The sequence below is a fragment of the Urocitellus parryii genome, chromosome 3 (assembly GCF_045843805.1).
Source record: "Urocitellus parryii isolate mUroPar1 chromosome 3, mUroPar1.hap1, whole genome shotgun sequence".
NCBI lineage: Eukaryota > Metazoa > Chordata > Mammalia > Rodentia > Sciuridae > Urocitellus > Urocitellus parryii.
This window is the reverse complement of record NC_135533.1, coordinates 211,101,184-211,124,131: the sequence shown is the minus strand read 5'-3', so window position 1 is coordinate 211,124,131 and position 22,948 is coordinate 211,101,184. Positions and strand designations below refer to the sequence as shown.

General features: G+C 45.5%; 1 protein-coding gene across 14 annotated transcripts in view; it reads left to right on the top strand.

Annotated features, from left to right (window-relative positions):
* Positions 1 to 22,948, top strand: part of Dnm2 (dynamin 2) — an 88,493-nt gene that overhangs the window by 10,964 nt on the left and 54,581 nt on the right. The gene's annotated exons all lie outside the window — the stretch shown is intronic.

Genomic DNA, 22,948 nt, shown 5'->3' with positions numbered 1-22,948 from the left:
AGGCAGCAGCAGTTCCTGCTGGGGTGACACTTGCCCTCTGGGTGATACACCCTGGTACAACCAGGCCAGCCCCAGAGGAAACGCCCAAGGTAGACTGGCATAGACTGGCGACACAGCCCCATCTATCCTGACCCTGGGGCCTGTCTTCTGTCCCGAGAGAGGGTGGCAATCTCCTGGCCTCAGACCCCCCCCCCCAGATGGCCCTGGGGCCTAAAATTTGTACCCTATAGAACTGTGCCTTAGGACTGTTTTTTCTACCTGAGGGCAATGGAGTACTAGGAACCCATCAATCAAAATCAGGGGACTGTGGCTGGATAGCACGAGCTACCGGCTCAGCTGAGGGAGTCTTCCTGTGGTTTGGGTTGGTATGTCTTTTGGTTTTGCAACACTGAGCTCCCTGTCGTCTGGGCGGAAGCCAGTCAGACGGAAGCCCAGCTTCTATAGCATCTGCCTTGGTGGCATCACTTGGTGGCACTGACTGGCACAGGCTGCCAGGGAGCTCTGGGCAGGCTTTCTTTTATTTATTTATTTTTAATTTATTTTTATTGTGTTTTACATGTCTTTATTTGTTCTAATTAGTTAGGGCTTTCATTTTTATTTTTGTGGTATTAGAGATTGAGCCCAGTAGCATGCTAACACTGAGTTCCACCCCTTGCCATTTTAGTTTTTATATTTAGGGTCTTGCTAAATTGCTGAGGCTGAACCTGAACTGTGATTCTCCAGCTTCAGCCTCCAGATTAGCGACAGGTGTGCACCACTGCTTTGGTCTGGGTTTTTTGTGTGTGTGCATGGTGCTGGAATGGAATCCTGGACCTCTTTTATGCTCAGCAAGTGCCTTTTTTTTTTTAATTATTCTGATTTGTTATGACAGCAGAATGCATTTCAATTCATAGTACACATATAGAGCAAAATTGTTCATGTGTCTTGTTGTACACAAAGTAGAGTCCCACCATTCGCCTCTTCATACATGTACTTAGGGTAATGATGTCCTTCTCGTTCCACCGTCTTTTCAACCCCACTGCCCCCCCTTCCTTGCATTCCCCTTTGCCCTATCTTAAAGTGCCTCTGTTCTTCCCATGCTGCCCCACCACATCCCCAAGCAAGTGCTTTATCACTGAGCCACATCCCTAACCCCTAATTTAATTTTTGTATGAGTTATGAGGTGTAGGTTGAAATTTTATTTTTGTTTGGCTTTATTTTGCATAGGAATGTCCAATTCCTCTGTTTATTTTAAAAGACCATCCTTTCTCCATTGAGCTGCCTCTGTCAGAAATCAGTTGGCCAGGTTTGTGTGGGTCCTTTCTGGGCATTCTTCTCTAACATAGATCTGTACATTTGTCCATTTGCCAAAACCACGTTTTTTTATTACTGTAGCTTTATGGTTAGTCCTGAAATCAGGCTGTGCGAGTCCTCTGTTCTGAGTTGCTTTGGCTAGTCTAGTTCCTTTGAATATGTATTTTAGAATCATCTTGTTTTCTACAAATAAAAGATCTTATACACGGAGAGTTTCGTTATTGTTTTTATTACTGTTTTGTTCCATTCACTGTCACTGTCCACCCGTGCTTGAGTCTTGTACCTTTTGACTTCCGACTCTCACCCCTCTGGGCTGTTTGCCATACAGTGGAGAGAGGGGGCCTGTTAAGAACACAACTGTGGGCCAGGCATGGTGGCACACACCTGTAATACCAGCTACTTGGGTGGCTGAAGCAGGAGGACCACAAGTTTGAAGCCAGCCTGTGTAACTTAGCATGACCTTGTCTCAAAATAAAAATTCTTAAGAGAGATGTTGCTCAGTGGTAGAGCAGTTGTCTAGCACATATGGGGCCCTCAGTTCAAGATCCAGCACCACCATAAAAACAACCCCAGTTGTCTCTGGGTATGCACAGGGGATTGGTTCTAGGATCCCCACTGATACCAAAATCCTCTGATGTTCAAGTCCTTTTTAAAAAATGATATAGTATTTGCATAGAATCTATACACATCCTTCCAGATACTTTAAGTCATTTCTACGTTAATTAGAATACCTAATACAATGCAAATGCTATGAAAATACCTGTTGCTGCTCATGGAATAATGATGAGGAAAAAAGTCTGTACATGTTCATTACAGATGCAGTTTTTTTTTTCACATATTTTTGATCTGATGTTGGATGAATCTGCAAATACTGTGAATTCAGAGGCCTGAGTACCCCCTTCTGCTCAGAACCCTTGTTGGTTCCCAGCTCCCTAGGGACAAAAACTAAAAGTATACTGCAGCCCACAAGGCTCATGTGGTCTCCTTACCAATCCCCATATCTCATCACCACTGTTCCTGCCTCCCCCCCACCTCCCTGGTTTGTTCTCCAGCCAGCTGGGCTCCTGCCAGTCCTCAAACATGTCAGGCTCCATCCCACCTCAGGGCCTTTGCATGTGCTTTTCCTCCACCTAAACTGCTCTTCCACTTAGGTAGCCCTAGGCTCATTTTGTCAGCATCATGAGGCTTCTGCTTAAATGTCTCCTCTTCAAGAGGCCTTCCCTGGCCTCTCTCTAAAATGTCCTACCCTGTCACTCTGTCCCCTTGCTCTCTCTCTTTTTTTTTAAACACTTATCATATCTCTGCCCTACCTATTTGTTTGGCCCATTGTTCATCTCCACCCATGAGAAGGAGGGTGAGTGCCCGATGGTGGGGCCTTCTTCCTGGTTGTGCCCTAGTCTTACTGTGTCATAGGTAATCAGGAAACCCATCTCTCTTTCTGGGTAAACTTATGATTAGTCTACGTATCAATCACTGCATAAGACTTACTCAACAAAGGTGGCCGGCCCTGCTCTGCTAAACTCTGACCTGGGCTACCACCCAGCTGGGACTAAACTGTCCCAATTGCCACTTCATCAAGCTAGGCCAGGTGGGGGAGACACATCACAAAGAAGTGGAAGCTCGGATAGGGGCCACAGAGGGGAGGGGAGGCTTTGACAGTTCAGGGTCTTCCTGGGAGTGTTTGTGTGGGTCAGTGGTGAGTTTTTATCTTTTTTTGGGGGGGCAGAGGTACTGGGGATTGAACTCAGGGGTACTTGGCCACTGAGCCACGTCTCTAGCCCTATTTTTTTTTGGATTTTATTTAGAGACAGGGTCTCACTGAGTTGCTTAGCACCTCACTTTTGCTGAGCCTGGCTTTTGATCCTCCTGCTTCAGCCTCCCAAGTTGCTGGGATTACAGGCATGTGCCACTATGCCCGGCATGAGTTTTTATGTTAAAGAGGATTTTGCTGGCACCTAGGGAGTCCCTGTGCTTATTGTTTCCTTTTCTCTTGTAATTCGTTCCCCTCCCCTCTTCTTTCTTTATCTCTCCCTTGAATGTGCTGGGATATGTGCCACCATGCAAAGCTGTTACATATTTTTATTGAAGTATAAACCACGTACCATGAAATTCATCATTTCAAAGTATGCTATACAGTCCTTAGAGTTCAGTCACACCACCACTATCCAATTTCAGAACATTTCATCTCCCCCGAATGCCACACCCATTAAGCAGCAGTCACTCCTAGCCCTGGCTCCTGACAACCTCTAATATTTTTTCTGTCTCTGAATTTGCCTATTCTGGTATTTCATGTAAGTGGAATCATACAACATGTGAATTTTAGTGTCTGGTGTGGGGGGGGGCTACCAGGTATTGAACTCGGTGGCACTCAACCACTGAGCCACATCCCTAGCCCTATGCAGAGACAGGGTCTCACTGAGGCTGGCTTTTAATTTGCCATCTTCCTGCCTCAGCCTCGAAAGCCACTGGGATTACAGTCACCCAGCTTCTTTCTTCTGGCTTCTTTCACTAAAAATGTTTTCAGGATTCTAACATGGTGTAGCAAGTATCAGTCCTTCCTTCCTTTCTTGGGTCCTAATATTCCATTGTATGGCTGTGACCCGTTTTGTTTATCCATTCATCCCTTCATCGACATTTGGTTCCTTTCTACCTTTTGACTATCAGGAATAATGATATTATGAATGTTTGCATACAAATATTTTGTGTAGACATATTTCTCTTGGGCACAAACCTAGGAGCAGAATTGCTATACCATGTGGTAACTCTTATGTTCAGCTTTTTAAGAAATAGCCATTACTATTTTTCCATGTGACTGCATTAATTTACATTCTTACCAGCAGTGTCAGCATTCCAGTTTCCCCATATCCCTGTTAACACTTGTGATTGTCTTTGCATTTAGCCTCTTAGTGGGTGTGAAGTAAGTAGTATTTATCTCAGTACTTTATGACTAATGTTGAGTTTCTCATACGCTTTATTTGTGTATTTTCTTTGGAGAAATGTCTTTTCAGATCCTTTTTTTTTAAAATATTTATTTTTTAGTTCTCGGCAGACACAACATCTTTGTTGGTATGTGGTGCTGAGGATCGAACCCGGGCCGCACGCATGCCAGGCGAGTGCGCTACCGCTTGAGCCACATCCTCAGCCCTTTTCAGACCCATTTTAAGGCATTTGTAAAAGCTCTTTATATAGCCTTTTTCTTTTTTTTTTTTTTTCTTTTTTAATGATCCTGAGGATTGGACTGAGGAGTGCTTTTACCACTGAGCTACAACCTTAACACTTTTCTTTTTTTTTAATGGTGCTGGGGATTGAACCCACAGCCTTGTGCATGCAAGGCAAGCACTTTACCAACTGAGCTATATCCCCAGCCCTACACCCTTAACACTTTTTATTTTATTTTTTTGTGATGGGGTCTTACTAAGTTGCTTAGGGCTTCGCTGTTTCTGAGGCTAGTCTAGAACCTGGCATCCTCCTTCCTCTGCCTCTTGAGTCATTGGGTTTGCAGGTGTATGTTACCAGCTACTCCTATATTTTCATTTAAAATCTTTTATAGTTTCAGCTGTTACATTTAGGTATCTGATCCATTTCGAAATACTTCATTTATATAATGTGAGGTAAGAGAACAGCTTTTTAATTTTTTTGCATGAATATTTAATTGTCCCAACTCCATTGGTTGAAAAGACTTATTCTTTCTTTATTGAGTGATCATAGCACCTTTGGTTGAATATCAGTTGGTCATAAGTGCAAGAATATATTTCTGAACTGACTGTCAATTCTGTTCCTTTGATCTATATATCTTCCTTTATGCCAGTACCACACTGTCTTGATTACTGTAAATTTTAGTAAGTTTTCAAATTAGAAAGTGTGAATTCTCTAACTTTGTCTTTTTCAAGCCAGTTTTGGATGTTTAGGTCACTTTCATTCCATATGAATCTTAGGGTCAGCATATCAGTTATTGTAGATGTCATTGGTATTTTGTTGGGGATTTCATTGATTCCTTACATCAATTTGAGAAGTATCACTGTCTTAATAAAATGAAATTTTGAGATGTAGCTCAGTGGTAGACCACTTAACTAGCATGTGTGAGGCCCTCAGTTTGATTCCTAGCACACCTAAGAAAATAGGAATCATATGAAGTCTTCCACTCCATGAACACAAGATTTTTAAAAAATTCTATTTGTTTAGGTCTTTCTTTTTTTCTTTTTTCTTTTCTGTTTTTTTTTTGTTGTTGTTGTTTTTAGTAAACAACAGAAATTTATTTTCTCTTCATTATAAATAAGTATTTAATTTCTTACAACATTTTTATTTTTAGTTTTTTTCTTATAAAAATTTGTACTTCTTTTGTTAAATTTTATTTTTTTACCTTTTCTTTGTTTGTGTGTATGTTTGTTTCCTTTTAATCTTTTTGTCCTCACTTTATTGTAATAGATAAGTCTTTGAATATCTGAGTCAGATTTTTTTTTCTATAGGTTATATATAAGGCAAGTGCTATACCACTGAGCTACACTCAGCCCTTTTTACTTTATTTATTTAAAAGAATTTTTTTTTTTTTGTAGTTGTAGATGGACAGCATGTCTTTATTTTATTTATTTTTATGTGGTGCTAGGGGTTGAACCCAGTGCCTCTCATGTGTTAGTCAAGCACTCTGCCACAGAGCTACAGCCCCAGCCCCCACTTTTTACTTTATTTTAAAAAAAAATTTTAGATATATTTTTTATTTGTAGATGGACACAGTACCTTTATTTTATTTATTTTTATGTGGTGCTGAGGATCAAACCCAGGGCCTTGCACGTGCTAGGCAAGCGCTCTACTGCTGAGCCACCACCCGAGCCCCCCTTTTTACTTTATTTTGAGACAGGATTTTGCTAAGTTGCCCAGGCTGTTCTTGGACTTGTGTTTCCCCTACCTCAGCCTCCCAAGTAGCTGGAACTCGTGTGTGTGTGTGTGTGTGTGTGTGTGTGTGTGTGTATGTATGTGTGTGTGTGTATGTGTGTGTGTGTATGTATGTATGTGTGTGTTGCTGGGGATTGAACCCAGGGCCTTATGCATGCAAAGCAAGCATTCTACCAACTGAGCTATAGCCCCAGCCCAGCTGGAACTCTTAAGTATTTTATTTGTTTATCTACCCGTCTGTTTATTTATTTGGTGCTGAAGATCGAACCCAGGACCACTCATGTGCTAGGTGAGTGCTCTACCTCTGAGCCATAACCCCAGCCCAACTATTTTATTTATTTATTTATTTTTACATTTTAAGTGGACACAATATCTTTATTCTATATTTATGTGGTGCTAAGAATCAAACTCACTGCCTCAAGCATGCTAGGTGAGCGCTCTACCACTGAGCCATAACCCTAGCTGTTATTATTATTTTTTAATATATTTTTTAGTTGTAGATGGACACAGCACATTTACTTATTTATTTATTTATTTATTTTTTATGTGATGCTGAGGATTGAACCCAGTGCCTCATACATGTGAGGCAAGCACTCTGCCACTGAGCCACAATCCCAGCCCCCTTTTTAATTTTTATTTTAAGAAAGGGTCTCACTAAATTGCTTAGGGCCTCACTAAGTTGCTGAGGCTGGCTGTGAATTTTTGCCTTCTGGGCTGCTGGGATTACAGGTGTGCACCATTGCCACTGCACCTGGCTCTTTATGATGTTATTTTAAGTGAAATTATTTTCTTAATTTCATTTCCAGATTATTCATTGTCAGTATATAAATAACATAGCTGATTTTTTTTTTTTGTATATTGATCTTGTTTTTGGCAACCTTACTAAACTCATTATTTCTAGTAGTTGTCAATTTTCTTTTCTTCCTTATTTTTTCCTGTAGCTTCCTTAGGATTTTATGTAGACATGATCATGTCATCCGTAAATTGTTTTCCTTCTCCTTTCCAAACTGGATGCCTTTTATTTCTTTTTCTTAGGTAATTGCTCTGCCTAGAACCTCTAGAACAGTGTTGAAGTAACTAGAGTAATGCCAAATGTTGTGGCACATGTCTGTAGAACCCTAGTGATTTGGGATGCTGAGGCAGGAGGATTATTGCAAGTTCAAGGGTAGCCTTGGCAATTTAGGGAGACCCTGCCTCAAAATAAAAAAGTGAGAAGAGCTGGGGGTTTGCTGAGAGAGAAGATGGGAATAGGAAAGGCAGTAGGATGAATTGGACGTAGCTTTCCTATGTTTATGTATGAATACATGACCAGTGAAACTCCATGTCATGTACAATCACAAGAATGGGATCCTAATTAGAATAAATTATACTCCATGTAGTTTAAAAAAAAAAAGATCTGGGATGTATCTCAGTGGCAAAACATCCCTGGGTTCAATCCCTTGTACTGCCAAAAAAAAAAAAAAAAAAAAGAAGTAACCAGAGTGGATGGGGAAATCTTTCATTATTTCACCCCCAAGCATGGCATAACTGTGGGTTTTATGTTGAAGTTTGGATTGAAGAAATGCACTTCTGTATCTAGTTATTTATTTTTATGCAGTGCTGAGAATTGAACCCAGTGCCTCGAACATGGGTTAGGCAGGTGCTCTACCACTGAGCCACCACCGCAGCCCAGGGTGTGGTAGATTTTGTCTAATGCTTTTTCTGTGTCTCTTGAGATGACCAGATAGCTTTTGTCCTTGACTCTGTTAGTGTGGTGTATTGTTTATTGATTTAAATATTTTGGACCACCATTTCATTCCTAGGATAAATCCCAATTGGCCATGATATATAATCCTTTTATATGTTACTGAATTTAGTTATTACTTTGTTAAGGTATTTTTTTGTGTTTGGTATATCCATAAGAGATATTGTCTGTTGTTTTCTTGAGATGTTTTTGGCTGGCCTTGGTATCAGGATAATGCTGGCCTCACGGAATGAGGCAGGAAGTCCTTCCTCATCTTTCACTATTTGGGAAGAGTTTGTGAGGAATCGGTGATAATTCTTCTTTAAATGTTTGTTAGAATTCACCAGTGAAAGTTTTTAGTCCTGGGCTTTTCTTCTTGGCAAGTTTTTTGAACACTAGTCAAAAAACAACTTCTTGTTCCTTATCAGTCTATTGTGATTTTCTGATTATCCTTTTTTTTTTTTGTACAGGGGATTTAATTCAGGGGTGCTTTATCACTGAGCTACATTTCGAGACCATTTTACTTTTTATTTTGAGATGGGGCCTCACTAAGTTGTAGAGGCTAGGTTTGAACTTGTGATCCTCCTGCCTCAGTCATTGGGATTACAGGCATGTGCCACTGCACCTGGCTGGTTTTTTTTTTTTTTTTTTTGAGAGAGAGAGAGAATTTTAATTTTTGGTGGACACAACATCTTTGTTGGTATGTGGTGCTGAGGATCGAACCCGGGCCGCACGCATGCCAGGGGAGCACGTTACCACTTGAGCCACATCCCCAGCCCGCACCTGGCTGTTTTTGATTTTTTTTTAAAGATTGTTTTTCTGGTCTGGGGCTGTGGCTCAGTGGTAGAGCACTTGCCTAGCATGTGTGAGGCATTGACTTAGATCCTTAGCACCGCATAAAAATTTTTTAAAAATTGTTTTTCTATTTTCCATTTCATTTATCTCTTTTAAATCTTTATCAATTTCTTTTTTCTTTTCACTTTGGGTTTGATTTGCTTCTCTTTTTCTAGAATCTTAAATTGAAGATTAAGTCATTATTTTGAAATCATTCTTCCTTTTTTGTTTTGTTTTGTTTTTTTTTTTTTTAGAAGAGAGAGAGAATTTTAATATTTATTTTTAGTTTTTTTTTTCGGCGGACACACATCTTTGTTGGTATGTGGTGCTGAGGATTGAACCCGGGCCGCACGCATGCGAGGCGAGTGCGCCGCTTGAGCCACATCCCCAGGCCCAATACTTTCATCTTATTTTTTTGTTTGTTTGTTTAATGTGATATCGGGGATCGAACCCAGTGCCTCATGCATGCTAGGCAAGCACTTTACCACTGAGCCACAACCCCGGCCCCCTTTTTTGTACAGTACTTAGATTCATCTATTTCCCTCTAAGCACTACTTTAGCTGTATCCTGTGGTTTTTTGAGATAGGATTTTGCTTCATAGTCCAGGCTGGGCTAAAAGTGTTCCTTTTACCTCAGCTTCCCAAGTTGCTGGGACTATAGACACGTGTCCCTGTGCCCAGCTAGAGCTTACTGTTTTTTTTTTTTTTTAATACTGTGGATTGAATCCAGGGATGATTAGCAACTGAACCACATCCCCAGCCCTTTTTATTTTTTATTTTGAGACAAGTTCCCGCTGAGTTGCTTAGGGTCTTGCTAGATTGCTGAGGCTGGCTTTGAACTTGTGATCCTCCTACCTCAACCTCCTGAGCCTCTGGAATTATAGGCGTATGCCACTTGCGCCCTGCTAGGTCCTGTGTTTTGATATGTTAGATTTTATTTTCAGAGTGTTTCCCAATTTCCTTCATGTCTTTTCCTTCCTTCCTTTTTTGTTTTTTTGGTACTGGGGATTGAACCTAGGTGTACTCTACCTCTGAGCTATGTCCTCAGCCTTTTCTATTTTTTGTTTTGAGACAGAGACTTGTTAAGTTGCTGAAGCTGGCCTCCAACTTGCAATCCTCCTGCCTCAACCTCCCCATTAGCTGGAATCACAGGCATACACTACTGCATCTGGCTTCCTTATTTCTGTTTTGATTCTTTGAATATTTAGCAGTATGTTAATGTCAATTTATTTGTTGATATTTTTGTTATTGATTACTAATTTTATTCTGTTATAATTAGAAAATGTACTTTCATTTCAGTTCTTTCATATTTATTGAGTCTCACTCTGTGGCTTGGGGTCTGTAGTAGAGAATGTTCTACGTGTGCTTGATAAGAATATGTATTTTTCTGTTGTTGGGTAGAGTGTATCATACATGACTTAGTTCGTGTTGGTTCATAGTCTTGTTCATATTTTCTATTTCCTTGTTTTTTTTTTCATTTTGTTTTGTCTGTTATTTTTTGCACTACTAAGGATTGAACCCAGGGTTTCACACATGCTAGGCAAGCACTCTGTCACTGAATTACTTCCCCAGTCCTTTTTATTTTATTTAGAGGCAGGGCCTTGCTAAATTGCCCATGCTGACTTGAATTTGTGATCCTTCTATCTCATCCTTCCTAGTAGCTAAGATTATAGGTTTGTGCCTGACATTCCCCAGTCTTTTTTTTTTTTTAATGTTATTGTAATTTCAGTACCTTTATTTATTTATTTTTAGGCAGTGCTGAGGATCAAACTAATGCCTTACATGTGCTAGGCAAGTGCTCTACCACTGAGCTACAACCACAGGCCCCCATTTTTTTCTTTTTTTTGGGGGGGGGGGTTACTGAGAATTGAACTCGGGCACTCAACCACTGAGCCACATCCCCAGCCCTATTTTGTATTTTCTTTAGAGACAGGGTCTCACCGAGTTGCTTAGTGCCTTGTGGTTGCTTTGAACATGCGATCCTCCTGCCTCAGCCTCCTGAGTTGCTGGCATTACAGGCATGCACCACTGTGCCCTGCTTCCCCTATTCTGTTTAATGATTGGGTAGTAGTCCTTTGTCCCACCCAGTCTGCTAAGTACAGTCATTTTCCGACAGGCATTTCCAGGTTGTTTCCAAATTTTTCCCTCCTAACAGCCTGCAAGGTCTCCAGACATGTGTATCTGTTGTGCTCAGGGTTGATCCTCTAAAGTGGGAGGCCATGTTGGAAAGGAAGTGGATTTAGGATGATGTTGCTAGGCCTACCGGGGAAGGCTACCCCATGGTTCTTGTGGGGGTACCAGAGAGAAGGGTCTGTCCCTGTTGTAGTGGCACTAGTGGTTAACATCCCCCCACTCTGTCACCCTTGTCAACTAACCCTATGCAGTAGGACCCTACAGTACTGAGCACCAGGCTTCAAGTGTCTCAGCCTTCTAGGCCTAATGACAGCTTGTAGGCTGGGTGCTGTTACTGTTCCCATTTTTTGTATGTAGGCACCAAGGAGAGGGAAAATGACAACCCTCGTGCCAGTCGCGTGGTGAGGCTGTTGGTTGAGCCATGAGGCAGCCGACCCCTGGGTATGGCATCTGTGCTCCAAGCGTCCCCACAAGGAGGCCAGGGCTGGCTTTCTCATGTTCGGACTTCAGTTATCTTTCCAAATTTGCTCCCAGACATGCTGTGTGGTGACTGGATGGTTCCTGGTAGATGGGGACAAGAGCAGGGCAGGCTGGGTTGGCCCTCCGTGGTCAGGAGGGCAGCTCTTAGCACTGTGGCTTTGTTCTGGGTGATTAAACTGCTCTAGCCACCATTTTTCCAGGGCACAATGGGATTAGTAAGAGTCCTGTGAGGGGGAGAGAAAAGTCCATGTCCCCAAGCTCCCCATAGCTCCTGCATGTCATTTGTACCCTGGAGATGTCAGCCACTCTGCTGTGAGCCAGGCACTGTGCTGGGTGCTGGGGACATGGTTGTGAACAAAGCAGACAAGATGCCATGCCCCTGTGGGACAGCTTAGTGGGGGACTGGAAGATATAAAGGAAGGGTAAAGGCTGGATTGAGAAACAAGATCATGCAGGTGAGAGGACAGTCTGGTCCTGGAGGTGTCACCGAGCCAAGGTCCAACATGTGAAGGGTTCTATGCAGGCAACTGGTGGCTGAACTGCCCAGGCAAGGAATAAGTCGGAAGGCTCACTCATTGCAAGGTCCCCAGGAGGAATGTGCCCTGTCCCTAGAGTTCCAGTGTTTTTGAGGCAAGAAAGTAAGCAAGGAATAGTAGGGAGGTGACCACAGTAGTAATGCAGGCCAAAGGAAGGGACTGGATTTTGTCTTGAGTGAGACAAACATGATTGGGTTTTAAGTACATGTGCATTATGATCCAACTTGCAGTTTGGAAAGCTCTGGGCTGAGCTTGGGCCACATGGAAGAAGTGTTGTGCTGACTGAGGGGCCTTGGCTTAGGGATGTTGGGACAGAGTAGATGAGCAGGGCATGCATCCCGGATGCACTGAAGCCAGGGCAGCAGGATTTGCTTAGAGATGGGCAGTGGGCTGTGGGAAAGGGATGACCCAAGGAACAGAGATGAGGCTATCCTCTCCCTTGTGACACTATGGACCAGGTCTGCTTGGATAGTCCCTTGGGTATGGCTGGAAAGGTGCTGGGATATCCTTGTCTACTCTCCTGCCAGAGGAAGGCACCTGCAAGGAGGATGGTTCTGGAGTTCTCTGGGTGGGCTGGGACGCTGCCTGTCTTGCTTCCTGCATGTTACCAGAATCCTGATAGGGGTTCGTTTGGGCCCTCAGGGTGGTGATTTGTACAGAACTTAGGATCATGTGTGGCCACTTGCAGGACTGCAGAGATGCAGTGAACACTCACTTTGCTCCAGTACCTGCCTTGCCTCCCCGCTCCTCACTGCACCCCATTTCACAGAGGAGGACAACTGGTCCAGGATGTGAAAAATTCTCCTCCAAGGTCACCCAGCTGGCACATGGCAGGCTTGGGCCATCTGCTGAGTATAGAGCAGTTAGGACAACATCAAAGAGACCTCCAGGAAGCAGAGTTGAGAGCCCAGGATCCCAAAATGCCAGCAGTTTTCCCATCACGCTTGCAGACACTGCCTGGTTAACCAGTTGCTTTGGGGCTTCTCAGTCCAATGGACAATTAAATATTTGCCTGTTATAAAAATTATAAAAAGTTATAAAGAGTCATAAAAGACTGAGATTTGTGTCACAGTGGAGCCCATATGAAACAGATACTTCACCATTCCCATTTCACAGATGAACTCCATCAAGCCTCCACAGAGCAAGAAATATGGACGTACCCCAAAGCCCCAGATGGCAGACAGCTTCCGGCATATTGAATCTGGTCTGCACTTCACACTTTGCTTTCAGCCCTGCAGTCTGGATTGCTTCCCAGACGAGTTCCCAAGATCGATTTAGCCAGTTCCCTGCTGCTGGACATTTAGGTCATGAATGGTTTTTCCTCTGAAAAGCACTGCCGCAGGCAGTTGGCCGACCTTGCAGTCCCATGCAGGCAGTGCCAGCATCATTATGGGCCCCGAAGGAGAGGAGCACATCTCACAGCCCTTCCATCAAGGTGCTGATCAATAAATAGATAAAGCAGAAAAGTGCTGTCTCCTGAAGGGTACTGGGTAGAGATCCAAAGAGGCTGGCCAGGTTTAGTGGCGCGCGCCTGTGATCCCAAGCAGTTCAGGAGGCTGAGGCAGGAGGACAACAAGTTTGACACCAGTCTGGGCAACCTAGTGAAATCTATCTATAAAACAAAACAAAAACGGTGACATGGGATTAGGGTCAGTAGGGTCAGCCAGGCCTTTTTGGGGAGATAACATCGTAGCTGAGCTTGAGTGAGCAGAGGAAGCTGGGATTGTCAGGTGTAGGGTTGTTCTTCCCTTGGATGAGAAGGTCATTCAGCTCATGCAGAGGCCCTGAGGCAGGAATGTGTTTGGCCTTCCAGCTGTTCCTTGACCACCAATGTGCTAGAGGGAGTGAGCAAGAGGAAGATGGGGCTGAGGGCCTTAGAGGCCTTGGGGAAGCCTTTAAAGGTTGAGCAGAGAAGAAACATGATCTTGTTTCTTATTGAGTTTTGCTTTTTTTGTTTGTTTTTTATATACGTTTTTTAGTTGTAGGTGGATCTAATACCTTTATTTTACATTTATGTGGTGCTGAGGATCGAACCCAGTGCCTCATGCATGCTAGGCGAGTGCTCTACCACTGAGCCTCAGCCACAGCCCTTGAGTTTTACTTTGATTTTATGAACAACTTCCCTCTCTTTGGTACCAGGGTAAGAACTCTGCAAACTTCCCATACCCCTCTGAGGTAGGTGGCATCATTCCTATTTAACCAATGAGGAAACCACATCTTTGTGGCCCGACCTGTCCAGATTATCCAAAAGGATATGGTAGTTCCTGGATTCTAGTGGGCTGCTTCTTGCTTTTGTTGCTACCCTGGCTTGTCCCTCAGATGAGACCACAGAGGAGGTGACAGTAAAGCCTGAGGGCCAAGGGTGGGGCTCTGGAAGCTGCAGGATTCCTGCGCAGGGAGGAGCTGCTGGGCTGGGCATGTGATGGTGGAACAGTGCCAGGAGTGAGCTTGTGGAGGCCAAGCAGGCAGGGGCCTCTACCACTGTCTGACCCTCAGTCTGCTGCTCTGTGAAACGGCAAACTTGATCCTTCATTTTACCAACATATTGTACCTGCTTGGTGCCTGGCTCAGGGCGGGGGGGAGAGCTAAGATCCATCCGGCCACAGAATCCCGTACCCATGAGGCTGCACTGGAATGGGCAGGTAGAATGAAGACAGGGATGGACTAGGAGGAGGTGACAACTAGGAGGAGTTGGCAGTTGAACTGGGAGCTGCCAGCCTGCTCTGTGAGTGCTGCAGGAAGAGGGTTCCAGTCCAAAAAAGCAACCTGTGCACAAGCCCTGAGATGGCATTGGGCCTAGTATGTTTGGGGATCATGGAGGAAGCCTGCTTGACCTAGCAGAGCAAGCAAGGGACAGAGGAGGAGGAGGAGGAGGAGGGCATGGAGGGAGGGGACAATGCAGGTTGTGCGGGGTTGGGTGGAGAATTTGGGCTTTTCCCCTGAAAGAAATGGGAACTATTGTCACCTTCCAGGGAGACATGGCCCTGGGATGCCTTAACAAAGAAGAGATGTGCCCTGACTTAGTGCTCACAGGTACCTCTGGCTCCTGTGAGGAGTGACAGGGTGTAGAAGAAAGGCCCCGACAAGTAATAATGAGACCAAGCAACCCGTGGTGTTGATGTGGAAGAATTGTGCTGATTCTGGCTTGATTTGGAGGTGTCGCCAGCAGATGTGAGGAGTGAGGGGTAGGAAGAAACCCTGGTCGGACTTGAGTGGGGGCCATGCCAGGACACTATGGCACCTGCCTGGAAATGCTGAGAGTGGGCTAGGCACGGGACACCTGAAGCATCCACATCAAGTGCCCAGTTGTCACTGTTAGGAGTTCAGAGGAGCCCGGTGAGTTGGGCACAAGAGTAGCACCATGAGCTGGTCCGTGGCTCAACTTTTGCTCTAGCAAAAGCACAAGGAGGATCCAGGGTGGCTGGCCGGATCAGCCTCCTGGTGTCTCCCCTGCATTCCTGTCAGGGCTCCGTTCCCTCCTCTTCGTGTGGCCTGGGCAGGAACTAAAATGCAGGGCGTCAGTCTGCCCATCTATGAAGTGGAGGTATTGGTTCTGCCATCTTTTCTTTGGGGTTGCCTGAGAAGGGGTTGGAGCAGCCCAGTGGCAGCACTGCTGACCAGGACCCTGGAATGTGGTACACCTGCTGAGGGACTCCTTGTGGCCCTGTGCAAAGGTCTGGCTGTGGTATTTCTTGAGTCCTGCCAAGCCATCTCGGGCTGTGAGAAGCTGTGAATAACCCCACTAGTGTATGACCCCGAGGAAGGACACCAGCCTGGGGCCTTGCTGGCTGCCCTGCCAGCACCAGCCTGCTCAGGTGACAGGTGGCTTGGGCCTTCCTGCTGACTCATCCTCTGTTGGTTATCTGTTTGTTTCCTGTTGCCTGAGAAGGCCGTGGTTTTCAGCCTCCATTGTTCCTGCACATAGCTGTCTCCACCCTCATGGGGCTAGAAGTCAAAGGGCTCCTGGTGGGACCTTGTGCTCTGTTCAAGACTATAAATAAATAGTCTGGCCTTCTCATCTGACAAGGGGTACCACCCCGACCACACCCTTCCCTCCCTGTCCCCTACCAGGCGTCCTCATCACCTTCCAGGGGGAGATAGCCCAGTTGAGAATTCGGAAACAAGCTCCGGTGGTGTGAAGTGATTTTTCAGGTCCTACAGCTAGCAGAGAGGGCAGGGGACACCCTTTCATCCCATACATGGTCAAACCAATGCCCAGAGAGGCACACAAAACTGCCCAGGGCTCCACAGGCCACGGTCATTCGACAGACATTTAATGAGCAGCTGTGGTGTAGAAGTCCTACCTGCAGCAGGACTCGCTTCCTCAAAGGCCTTGTTAGCAGGGCTTTTGGTGAGGGACAGGCCTAAGCTGTAGCCTCTGACCATGGCTAGGTTGGAGGGCCTGTGTAGGTTTCCTGGCAGGGGGAGCAACCCCTGCAAAGACTTGGAAGGCCAAAGTGCCAGAGAGATCCTAGAGGTCGGGTGGAGGAGGTGTGGCTGGAGGACCTCTACATTCCTGGAACTGGGCACTTGGCTTCTACAGGAAAGAGTCTTGGAGATCTTTGTTTTAGAAAGATAATCGTGGTGGTGGGGGATGGGCCAGTAGATTAGAGGCCAGGTAGAGAAATGATATAATAGTTAGCACTTAATTGAGCTACTGTGTGCAGCCCTGTCCTAGGCCTGGGGACCCAGCACAGGAGATCCTGCCCTGGGGAACTGATGTGGGCTGTGGGCATGCACAGTAAGAAGCAGTCCAGTGACATTTAGAATGTTAGCATATGCAGAGAAATGAGGAAGAGAAGGAGATGGGGAGGGGAGTTAGAAGTATGGATGAGGTGAGAGGCGCCTTTCTGACCAGGTGTCCGTGGAGCCAGAGCCCTCAGAGATTGGCCCAGTTACTCTGTCTTATATTCCAGGAAACCCAGACCAGAGAGGCCTGAAAGTTGGTCCAAGGTCACGTGGCACAGAGGTAACTAAGATGGGTCTGGAATATAGGGTAGCCTGGGCGCACTGTAGCAGCAATGAAGAGAGAGGACAGGGGAAGGGTGGCTTTCATTGACCAGGAGGGACTCAGTGACCTATGGGATATGGGTGGGATCAGGGAGGAGGAGGCAGATGAGGCTTGAATTGAAAGTCATTTCCATTTCCAGCTAAGTAGACAGACAGTGTTCTGGGCACAGCTGCTTAGAAGGTGTTCCCAGAAGGCCCTGAGAAGGTTCCTACCACGGTGTCCAGGAAACCCTTTGGACTAGGTCCCTCCTCACTGAACCCCTGGGAGATTGGGGGGTTGTCCAGGCTAAGGTGGGTTTTGCTGCCCTTCGCACTCAGGCTGTGCCCTCCCCTTGTCCTTCCCACTGGCCACCAAGGCCTCAGTCCCAGAAAGCTCCTTCTCCTGTGATGGCCAGAGCCTCTCTTGGGCATCACACCCACCGCCTGTTCTTCTGAGGCTCTGATTGTCCCTTGTCTATGATGAATGCTGGTGGCATCTGGGGTGTTACCATTGTCCTCACGGTGCCTGGTGCCTCAGATATGCCCAAAGCACAGTCACAGGACAGGACACAAGTAAACTCCAGTGGTTTGCAGTCTTGTCCTGGCTGGAGAGTTGTGTGGCTTTTGTATCCTATGTTCACATTGAGAGGCCAGCTGGCTGGTGGTCAGAGGACCATGGGGTCCCATGTACATTCCCAGCATCCTGTGTGTTGTGTGACTTTGACAGGCACCCAACCTCTGGACCTAAGTTGCTTTTTAAGATGGACCAGCAGGATGTGAGGGTGATCTAGCTGCCCATTGATTACCAGGGCTGATTGGTCTGATCTGGCTGCCAGGTGTCCCTTTCTTCTTTGACCACTCCAGTGCATTGCTCTTCAGTCACAGGAGACCACCTTCCCATGGAAGGCTATTCTTTTTGTTTGTTTTTTAATATTTATTTTTTTAGGTGTAGATGGACACAACACAATGCCTCTATTTTTATGTGGTGCTGAGAATCGAACCCGGGTCCTGTCTGTGCTAGGCGAGTGCTCTACTGCTGAGCCATAATCCCAGCCCCTGGAAGGCAGTTCTTTAGTCAAGAGTATGGTAGACTATATAGAGGGAGCAGCTGTGTTCTCCCTGCTGGAACCTCCAGACTCTCAAGGTGAAGCCAGCAAACCCATGTCACTATGTCGCCATGATCGAACTGGCTAATCCGTTGCAAAATTCTCAGCCCCTTGCCTGGCATACAGTGAGCGCTCCATGACTGTTAGTTCCTCTTTTTTTTTTTCTTTTGTACCGGGGATTAAACTCAGAGGCACTGAACCAATGAGCCACATCCCCAGCCCTTTTTATATTTTATTTAAAGACAACACTGAGTTGCTTAGGGCCTCGCTAAGTTGCTGAGGCTGGCTTTGAACTCAAGATCCTCCTACCTCAGCCTCCCAAGCTGCTGGGATTACAGGCGTGCACCAATGCACTCGGCTCCCCTTATATATTTTTTTTTTAAGTAATTTTTTTAGCTGTGTGCAATGGTATATTACCTATAATCCCAATGACTGGGGAGGCTGAAGCATGAGGATCATAAGTTCAAGGCCATCTTAACAACTTAACAAGACCCTATCTCAAAATAAAAAATACAGAGGGCTGGGATGTAGCCCAGTGATGAAGCACTTCTGGGTTTAATCCCTGGTACAAATTAAAAAATATATGTTAATTTTTTTTTTTTGCAGTGTTAGGGATTGAACCCAGGACCTCATCTATGCTAGCCAAGTAGCCAAGTACTTTACCACTGAGCCACATCCCCAGGCCTTAAAAAATTTCAAGTGGTTTTTGGAAGCAGTAATGTATGTGTATGATGTGCAGTTCAAAGATGTTTGAGAACATGCAGTGCCGGGCTCCTGACAGCACCCTGCTCCTGAGGCTCTATTGTGTTTTGTTTTCTTTAGTCACAAAGTGCAGACGTCTATTCACTTAGTATATCCAGAAGGAAGTTCCGTGTCAGGAGATAAAAGACTTTTCCTTTTTATGTGGTGGCTGCACAGTGCCACGGATGGGCTGTCATTATTTAACTAGTGCTCCCTACCCCCACTGGGCTTTCGAGCTGCTCAGATGTGAGCTTTTCTTCTAATTGTGAAGCTAACGAGTTCAAGGACTAGTGGAGTGGTAGCTCTCTACTTCCAGGTCTCAATCTTCATAAGCTGTGTCTTCCTGGATTTTATGTTTATGACTTTTTGGTTTTCTTTTTGTTGTTTTCGTGCTAGAGATGGAACCCAGGACCTTGAGTATGCAAGGCAAGCACCCCACCAATGAGCCACAGCCTCAGTCCCACCGTCTTATATGTGTATGTATTTTTTAGTTGTAGATGGACACAATGCCTTTATTTTACTTATTTAGTATTTATATGGTGATGAGGATGGAACCCAGTGCCTCACATGTGCTAGGAAAGCACTCTACCACTGAGCCACAACTCCAGCTCTTCTTGTTTTTTGAAGCTGGGAATGGAATCCAGGGCCTCACATAGGCTGAGCACATCCCCAGGCCAGTGAGCCCTTTTTCTGAGATTTAACTTAGACTTTTATCGTATAATTTTTTTTTTTTTTTTTGGTAGTGGGGATTGGGGACTTGGGGTCACTTGACTATTGAGTCACATTCCAAGCCCTATTTTGTATTTTATTTAAAGACAGGGTCTCACTGAGTTGCTTAGCGCCTCACTGTTGCTGAGGCTGGCTTTGAACTCGCCATCCTCCTGCCTCAGCCTCCCGAGCCACTGGGATTACAGGTGTGTACCACCATGCCCAGCTAATTCACAACTTTTTTTTAGATATTTATTTTTTAGTTGTAGTTGGACCTGTATTTTAATTATTTATATGTGGTGCTGAGGATCAAACTCAGGGCCTCGCACGTGCTAGGTGAATACTTTACTGCTAAGCCACAACCCCAGCCCTAAATCACAAATTTTAAGTGCACACCTTGATGTTTTTAATATAACTGAGTAGAACCTGAGGATCACTGAATAGATCAAGATTTAAGATGTTTTCATCAAACCAGAAAGTTCCCTTATTCCCCTTACAGCCAGTCCCCCTAAAGGAAACCCTCTAGTGCTCTGATTCCTATCACCAGAGACTTGTTTTGCCAGTTGAAGTTCAAATCTGCCCTATGACTCAGCTGGAGAAACAAGGGCATATGTCTTCAAAAGATGTGTATAGGAATATCCAGAGCAGCTCTCTTTGTTACAGCCCCAGACTGGGAAGACCCCGGTCATCTCTGTCAGCTGATGAAAGGATGAACACACCGTGCTTCATCCATGTAGCAGGACACGGTTTGGCAATGAGAATGGATGAATTTCGGTCTCGCTGGATAGGACAGAGGCACTGCACCGATGTTGGTGACTGTCCTTACACACTGTCCTCGAGTTGTCTAGCCATTGAGCATTCCTCTTCTGTGATTAGAAAACAGTCAACAGGGGCTGGGGTGGTGGCTCCGCGGTAGAGCACTCGCCTGGCACGTGCAAGGCACTGTGTTTGATTCTCAGCACCACATATAAATAAATAAAATGAAGATCCATTGACAAAGGAAAAAACCAGTCATCAAAGGGGGTGTAGTGGAATTGGGGACTCTTGTGAAGTGGCACACTGTCATTGCTTCTACTAGTAACGGTGTTAGCACCCATGGTTTCTGAGATGCCGCCTATATACAGGGTCCCTCCCATTCCTGTCTCTTGTGTCCTGCATTTGCGTCTTCGTGAGGCCCCAGGAAGGCCTGGACCAGGGCTACATGTGATAGCCTCCAGGCTGAGTCTCCTCAGCAGACCTACAGTGTCCTCTGAAGAGTCTAATGTCCCTGTGTCCACTGTGAGGGGGAGACCGTGGTGAAGAGCTAGTGTTGAGTTCTGATGACCCACAGTGGCCTCCTGGCTCTTTCTGTCACACTGCCCCTCCACACCAGGGCTGTATGTGTCTTGACCCTCGTTCCACCTTCTCAGAGAGTCCTGTTTGACCAGCCCAGCCCCCAGCCCTAGAGTCACCCCTGAGCAGAGGACCTTGGCTGAGGTACAGGATCTGGCTCAGTCTCCTCACTGGCCAAATGAGGACTCCCGGGAGTAGAGGACTACTCAGTGTGTCGCATGAAGTGGGGCATGCAGTGTAGAGTGCTCAGGGCAGGGCAGGCAGGGTCTTTGGGCTCTGTCATCCTCAGGAGTAGGACACCATAACCCCTAGTACCCAGGGTATGTAGAGCTGACTTTGTGCCGTAAGGCTGCAGGGGATGAGGTACAGAGCTGGCATGTTTCCTTGGGGTATTTTCTTCTCCTTACAACCGGTGTTTAAAAAGCTGACATTTGGGCTGAGTATGGTGGTACGTTCCCGGCAAACCAGAAAGCTGAGGCAGGAGAATGACAGATTTGAGGTCAGCCTGCACAACTGGGTGAGACCCTGTCTCAAAAGAAAACTAAAAGGCTGGGGCTGTAGCTCAGTGGAAGAGCACTTGCCTAACCCACGTGAGGCGCTGGGTTCCATCCTCAGGACCACGTAAAAATAAGTATATAAAACGTATTGTGTGCATCTACAACTAAAGAAAAAAATTAAAAAATTAAAAATTAAAAAATAAATAAAACTTAAGGGGCTAAGGGTATAGTCCCATGACAGAGCACTTGCCTAGCACGTGAGACTCTGGCTTCAATCTCTAGTGCCACAAAACCAAAACAGTCCCCCACAACATGACATCTGTTATCATCAATCCCCACCAGTAGTGAGCAGCTTCTTCATTGTTACTCCCAACCCCCCCCTTCAACATCACCCCTGCTGAGTCTATCTGGAACTTCAGTGCCTGGTTCTGCTGCTAGTTAACTGTGTCTTCATGGGTGCTTCCAGAACTCTGATGCCTGTGGAGATCCCCATAAGGATGCAGGTCATGTGGTCACTGCCATGTTCCTGCATCCAGGAAAAAGAGGTGCTGCATAGCATGCTGGGATGGCCACAGGCTGACAGATTCACAGCTCACCATGCACCTTGCTTGGCAATGTACCTCTCCACTCACCTTCTGTACACTGGTTTAGGATTCTGACCTCTGTCTAGGCTTAGAACCAGCACTCTCCTTTGGAACCCTCCAGGATCCCAATCTAGGGCTTTCCAACCTGGGGAGGGCACCTCCTTGCTAGGGAGGGCATAGTATTAATGGCATTTGGTCTACATCTGGTGGAGAACTGGGATCTGGTGTCTGTCTTGCCATGTGTGGGATATACACGCCCAGCACTGATTATCCTGTGTCCTGTATGAATTTTGGACAGTCTTCTAGGTACAAATCTTGTTTAAAATTCCCTGTGCCTAGCTGGGCGCAGTGGCACACACCTGTAATCTCAGTGGCTCAGGAGGCTGAGGCAGGAGGATCTTGAGTTCAAAGCCAGCGTCAGCAACGGGCAAGGCACTAAGCAACTCAGTGAAAGCCTCTCTCTAAATAAAATACAAAATGGGGCTGGGGATGTGGTTCAGTGGTTGAGTGCCCCAGAATTCAATCCCTGATACAAAAAGAAAAAAAGAAAAATTTCCTGCACCTAAAACCTTTTTCATGTAAAATAAGAGGCTTTCACCTGCTTTAATATCCTCTAAGCGTGTGAGTCTTTCCTAAGGAACCGCTTGCATTCTCGCTTTCCTTTTTTAATTTTTTTTTAAGCTTTTATTAAATGCCTCTCCCACATTTTTTTTTTAATATTTATTTTTTAGTTATTGGCAGACACAACATCTTTGTTGGTATGTGGTGCTGAGGATCGAACCCGGGCCGCACGCATGCCAGGCGAGCGCGCTACCGCTTGAGCCACATCCCCAGCCCCTCCTTTTTTAATTTTTATTTAAAAAAAATTTTTTTTGGTACCAGGGATTGAACTCAGGGGCATTTAATTACTGAGCCACATCCTCGGCTGCCCCTTTTTTTTTTTTGTATTTAATTTAGAGACAGGGTCTCACTGAGTTGCTTGGTGTCTCACTAAGTTGCTGAGGCTGGCTTTGAACTCGAAATCCTCCTTCCTCAGCCTCCCAAGCTGTGGGATTGCAGGCGTGCACCACTACGCCCAGCTCACTTTCCATTCTTTTAATTTT